The sequence below is a fragment of the Symphalangus syndactylus genome, chromosome 3 (genome assembly GCF_028878055.3).
Source record: "Symphalangus syndactylus isolate Jambi chromosome 3, NHGRI_mSymSyn1-v2.1_pri, whole genome shotgun sequence".
NCBI lineage: Eukaryota > Metazoa > Chordata > Mammalia > Primates > Hylobatidae > Symphalangus > Symphalangus syndactylus.
In genome coordinates this window covers 142,434,954-142,440,953 of record NC_072425.2, presented here as the reverse complement: position 1 = coordinate 142,440,953, position 6,000 = coordinate 142,434,954, and positions in this window count along the sequence as shown.

Here is a 6,000-nt window from a genome sequence, read left to right as displayed (position 1 = left end):
ATAATGTTGAGAATGTCTGGGAATATAGTAAAAGCAGAAACAAACAAATGAAGGAACCAAGAAACCCTCAGAAAAATAAAAAGATTATTTTAAACTGAAAACATTTGAGCTACAGCAGATGCAGATAGAAATCATATCTGGACTTCCCTGATCTGACTAAAGTAGAGCCTCCCAAAATACAACTGCCATTAACTCCCCTTCAGGTTTGGGAGAATCCCCAGATTTGGTCTAATTCAGCTTCCAGCCAGGAAGAAGACTGTACATTAGCATCAGAATAAAAAAGCCCAATAGAGTCTTCCATACATTCCCACTGAAACCTTAACCACCATTCCCTTTTGTTAAACTGGTGCAGTCACACGTACCCCCGGCTATTTTTGCCAGGGATTACCCTTTACTGAGTACTCCCCCATGCATGCGTAAATAATCCTTGTCTTTTCTTCTGTGGATCTGTCTATCATCAATTAATTTGCAGTCCCCCAAGCCCCAAACACACACTACAACCTAGTTGGTGGAAGAAAAGACTTTCTTCCAACACAAACAAAAACCCATTAGGGAAAAATAACTATTGCAGAAGGAGTGAGCAGCAGGGTGGTTAGCAGAGCCCTGCCAGTACTTGTTTTAGACTCAGCTAAAATCCTTGTCAGCAATTTTTTTTTTTTTTTTTTTTTTTTGCATTGGAGTCTCGCTCTGTCACCCAGGCTGGAGTGCAGTGGTGCAGTCTCGGCTCACTGCATCCTCTGCCTCCCGGGTTCAAGCGATTCTCCTGCCTCAGCCTCCGAGTAGCTGGGATTACAGGCACCCGCTGCCACGCCCAGCTAATTTTTGTATTTTTAGTAGAGACAGGGTTTCACCATGTTGGTCAGGCTGGTCTCGAGCTCCTGACCTCTGATAATCTGTTCGCCTCGGCCTCCCAAAGTGCTGGGATTACAGGCGTGAGCCCCAGCACCCGGCTCATTCTTGTTTTTTTTGACAAACATAGTGGGAACGTGGCTATCCTGAACTTTGGAGTCAGATGCCTCTCTGGGTTAGAACTCCTGCCTTGCCCCTTCTTAGCTGTGTCAGCCTTGAACAAATTATCCCATCCCTGAGAGTCCGTTTTCTCATTTTCCCAAACAAAGGGTAATCATACATACTTTATAAGGTCATTGTGCAAATAAAATGAGATGAAAAGCTTAATAAACAGTGTTGTTAGGTAAAGCTCCTTACATAGTAAGCACATAAATGGCTGCTCTTGTTACACTGCTTGCTCTTTAGAAATGGATCTGTTTGGGTAGTTCTGTGGCATCACCTGAGATCTGACTAAGCTTTTGTTTGCTTATTTGTTTAAGATGCATTGACTTTTTAAAAATCACACCTTTACTGAGATATAATCACATACCATAAAATTTACCATTTCATTTATTATTTAGAGACAGGGTCTTGTTCTGCTGTGCAGGCTAGAGTGCAGTGGTGTGATCATAACTCACTGCAGCCTCTACCCCTTAGGCTCAAGTGATCCTCCTGCCTTAGTCTCCCAAGTAGCTGGGGCCACAGGCGTGTGCCACCCTACCCAGCTAATTAAAAAAAAAAACTTGTTTGTAGAGATGAGGTCTTGCTATGTTGGCCAGTCTGGTCTTAAACTCCAGGATTCAAGCAATCTTCCTGCTTTGGCATTCCAAAGTGCTAGGATTATAAGCATGAGCCACAGCATCCAGCCACCCTTTTTCTTTTTTTTTTTTTTTTTTGAGACGGAGTCTCGCTCTATTGCCCAGGCTGGAGTGCAGTGGCGCAATCTCGGCTCACTGCAAGCTCTGCCTCCCGGGTTCACGCCATTCTCCTGCCTCAGCCTCTCCGAGTAGCTGGGACTACAGGCGCCCGCCACCACACCCGGCTAATTTTTTTGTATTTTTAGTAGAGACGGGGTTTCACCGTGGTCTCGATCTCCTGACCTCATGATCCGCCCGCCTCGGCCTCCCAAAGTGCTGGGATTACAAGCGTGAGCCACTGCGCCTGGCCCAGCCACCCTTTTTCTTTTTTTTGAGATGGAGTTTTGCTCTTGTTGCCCAGGCTGGAGTGCAAGGGCGCAATCTTGGCTCACCACAACCTCCGCCTCCCAGGTTCAAGCGATTCTCCTGTCTCATCCTCCCAAATAGCTGGGATTACAGGCATGTGCCACCCCATCTGGCTAATTTTGTATTTTTAGTAGAGACAGGGTTTCTCCATGTTGGTCAGGCTGGTCTTGAACTCCCAGCCTCAGGTGATCCGCCTGCCTCGGCCTCCCAAAGTGCTGAGATTACAGGCGTGAGCCACCACACCCAGCTAGCCACCCTTTTAAAGTACACAATTCAGTGGCTTTTAGTATAGGCACAGAGTTGTGCAACAATCACTTAACTACTTACTTTTACTATCTACCACAATTTAATTTTAGTGCATTTTCATCATCCTGCCTGCCCCCGCCCCTGCCAAACTAAAGAAATCACACATCCATTAGCAGTCACTCTCCACGGCCCCTGGCAACCACCAATCTACTTTATGTTTCTATTGTGAAAAGAAATTACATTTTGAGACCCCAAAGTCATTTAGCCAAAAGGAAAAGTCGAAAATCAGATATGCATTTGTGTCTGGTAGGCCTGCACCTGTAAAGATAACCTATCAATTTGCATGCCATAGTGACGTTTTAACAGCTCACTGGGAATTTCCTTATGGGCAAAATATGGGGAAATTCCCAGTGAGCTGTTAAAATGTCACTATGGCAATGCAAATTGTTAGGTCATCTTTACAGGTGCAGGCCTTCCAGACACAAATGAATATCTGATTTTTCCCCTACCCCATTTTGTCTGTGTTATCTTATGTAAAATGCAGATTCCCCACATTTTTCCTCTGCCCCTTTTGCTTATGTGAAAACTGTGTGCTTCTCAATATCCCACCCTTTCCCCCTTAAATTTGGAGCCTCAAAATCATCTTCAGAGAAAGGCATAGACCTGTCTCCAGGATGCGTCCTTAACTTTGGCAAATAAATCTCCTAAAATGATTGAGACTTGTCTCATCATTTTCTTCAACTGACACTATGTAGATATTTCATGTACATGAAATTATGTAACATGTGCCTTTCTGTGTCTGCTATCTTTCACTCAACATAATGCTTTCAAGCTTATCTATGTTGTAGCATTGTATCAGTATTTTGTTCTTTTTATGGCTGAATAACATTTCATTGCATGGATATACCACAATTTGTTTATCCATTTATTCCTTGATGGACATTTGGGTTTGTAGGAATGAAAGGAACTTTCCTTCCACCCTCTAAAGGCTTGATAATCTCTGGAATAAACTTGACAGTAGACAGATTAACAGGAGAAAAGGCATACAAATTTATTACATGCATATGTATAGGAGTTCCACAAAATATGAGACACAAAGGAGGGCCAGATGGTTGAAGCTTAAATAGCATTGTGAGCTACAGAAAAAATTAGCTTGGCACGGTGGCTCACACCTGTAATCCTAGCACTTTGGGAGGCTGAGGTGGGAGGATGGCTTGAGCCCAGTAGTTCCAGATCAGCCTGGCCAATGTGGCAAAACCCTATCTCTACCCAAAATGCAAAACTTAGCTGGGTGTGGTGGCATGCCCCTGTAGTCCCAGCTACTCAGGTGGCTGAGGAAGGAGGATCACTTGAACCAGGGAGATCAAGGCTGCAGTGAGTACAGTGAGCTGTAATTGCACCCACTGCACCCCAACCTAGGCAACAGAGTGAGACCCTGTCTCAAAAAAAAAAAAAAAAAGTATTAGAAGCTTAGAGACTCCTGGAGGGTGGTGGCATCAAGCTATGGGGGAGTGAGGGGAGGAAGAGCACTGCAAGCAAAGGCTGTCTTATTATGCGGAAGAAGTCTCTCAGATAGCTCTCAGAAGCACAGGTGAAAACCCTGTCTGGGCATGATGTCCTAGATGTGGAGACATTTAGTCTCCTCTCTTATAGATCATGTAGATTCCAGGGAGTGGGTTCATGACACTTCATTTCTTCTGGAGGGACTTCTCTTATTCAGATAAAGGAAATGTCAGAGAAAGTGCTTCCCTATCTTTGGGAGAAAAAGAGAATCAAGTGGCCGGGCGCGGTGGCTCATGCCTGTAATCCTAGCACTTTGGGAGGCCGAGGCGGGTGGATCATGAGGTCAGGAGATCGAGACCATCCTGGCTAACATGGTGAAACCTCGTTTCTACTAAAAGTACAAACAAATTAGCTGGGCATGGTGGCAGGCGCCTGTAGTCCCACCTACTCTGGAGGCTGAGGCAGGAGAATGGCCTGAACCCAGGAGGCAGAGCTTGAAGTGAGCCGAGACTGCACCACTGTACTCCAGCCTGGGCTACAGAGCAAGACTCCATCTCAAAAAAAAAAAAAAAAAAAAAAAGAAAAAGAAAAAGAGAATCAAGAGATAGTAAGCAGGGAAAGGTCAGAGAGACCTTAGTTCTGAGGCCCCTTCCTTTTAAAAATTTTTTTTTTGCTTTTTTTTTTTTGTTATCGCTGTTTTTGTTGTTGTTGTTTGTTTTTTTGAGACAGGATCTCGCTCTGTCACCCAGGCTGGAGTGCGGTGGTACCATTACAGCTCACTGCAGCTTCACCCTCCCAGGCTCAAATGATTCTCCCACCTCAGCCCCCCAGGTAGCTGGGACCACAGGCATGTGCCACCATGTCCAGCTAATTTTTCAATTATTTTGTAGAGACAGGATCTCACTGTGTAGCCCAGGCTGGTCTGAGGCTCCTCGGCTCAAACAGTTCTTCCCACCTTGGCCTCCCAAAATGCTAGGATTACAGGTGTGAGCCATTGTACTCTGCCAGAGGCTGCTTCTTTAGTTCAAAGTACTCAGCATTTCAAAATGTCATGTTTTCTGACCCCCAAAAGGTTGTTTCAACTTTTTTGGTTATGTTGAATAAAGCTGCTATGTACATTTGTGTACACGTTTTTGTATGTATGTATTGATCAAGTTTTATTTAATGATTTATCAGGCCTCATGGCCTACATGATATGATCAGGTAAAGGAATGGGAAATATAAAAGAACAGCTGATGCTCTTTTGTTCTTGTGTTTCCAACTGGAGTGGTGAGCCACTCTCACCACCTCTAGTTTCTTTTTCTTAACCTACTTTGCAAGCCACTCTCATGTCCTGTGTCAGTTGGGGTGTGAGTTTTCATCCAAATTGGCGAGCCACTCTCGCTGCCCCAGCCCCTCTGGGTCAGATTGATAGTCACACCCCTGGAGACGATCAGGCTCCCCTTCTGGCCTTATGGGACAGGTCCTGCCTTGGGACTCAATACTTTACCGCGGTTCCTGAAGCGCGCTGTTTCTGGAATTGTCCTGTAGCCTCTCAAGTTTTGTTGTGCTGCTGGTTAGGGGTACCGGGTCACAGGAGAGCTGATTTCCTTTCTGGGCTGAAGTTCTCCTGGCAGCGCCTGGGGTCACAGGTTTCCTTTGACCTGGAGCTCCAGCCCCACAGGCAAAGGAGACAGTAAATCTGCCATCTCCACTCCTCCTGGCTGGCTCTCCAAGAAATGTTGTGGGACACAGAGGACTAGAGAGACTAGTATGGGTGAATACAGGAGGATATTTATTTTAAGGTACGCACTGGCTTAGCTTTTTAGATGTAAATCCACTGAGCCACTGTGTACCTTAAAATAAATATCCTCTTGTATTCACTCGTACTAGTCTCTCTAGTACTCTGCGTCCCGCAACAATTACTTCTTTAGAAATTTTCTGCTGGCTACACCTTCCTTTTTCTTCCTCCTATTTTCTTTTCTTTTCTTTTTTTTTTTTTTTTTGAGACAGAGTCTTGCTCTGTCACCCAAGCTGGAGTGCAGTGGGGCGATCTCGGCTCACTGCAAACTCTGCCTCCTGGTTTCAAGCAATTCTCCTGCCTTAGCTTCCTGAGTAGCTGGGACTGCAGGTGGCCGCCACCATGCCCAGCTAATTTTTATATTTTTAGTAGAGACGGGTTTTCACCATATTGGCCAGGTTAGTTCGAATTCCTGACCTT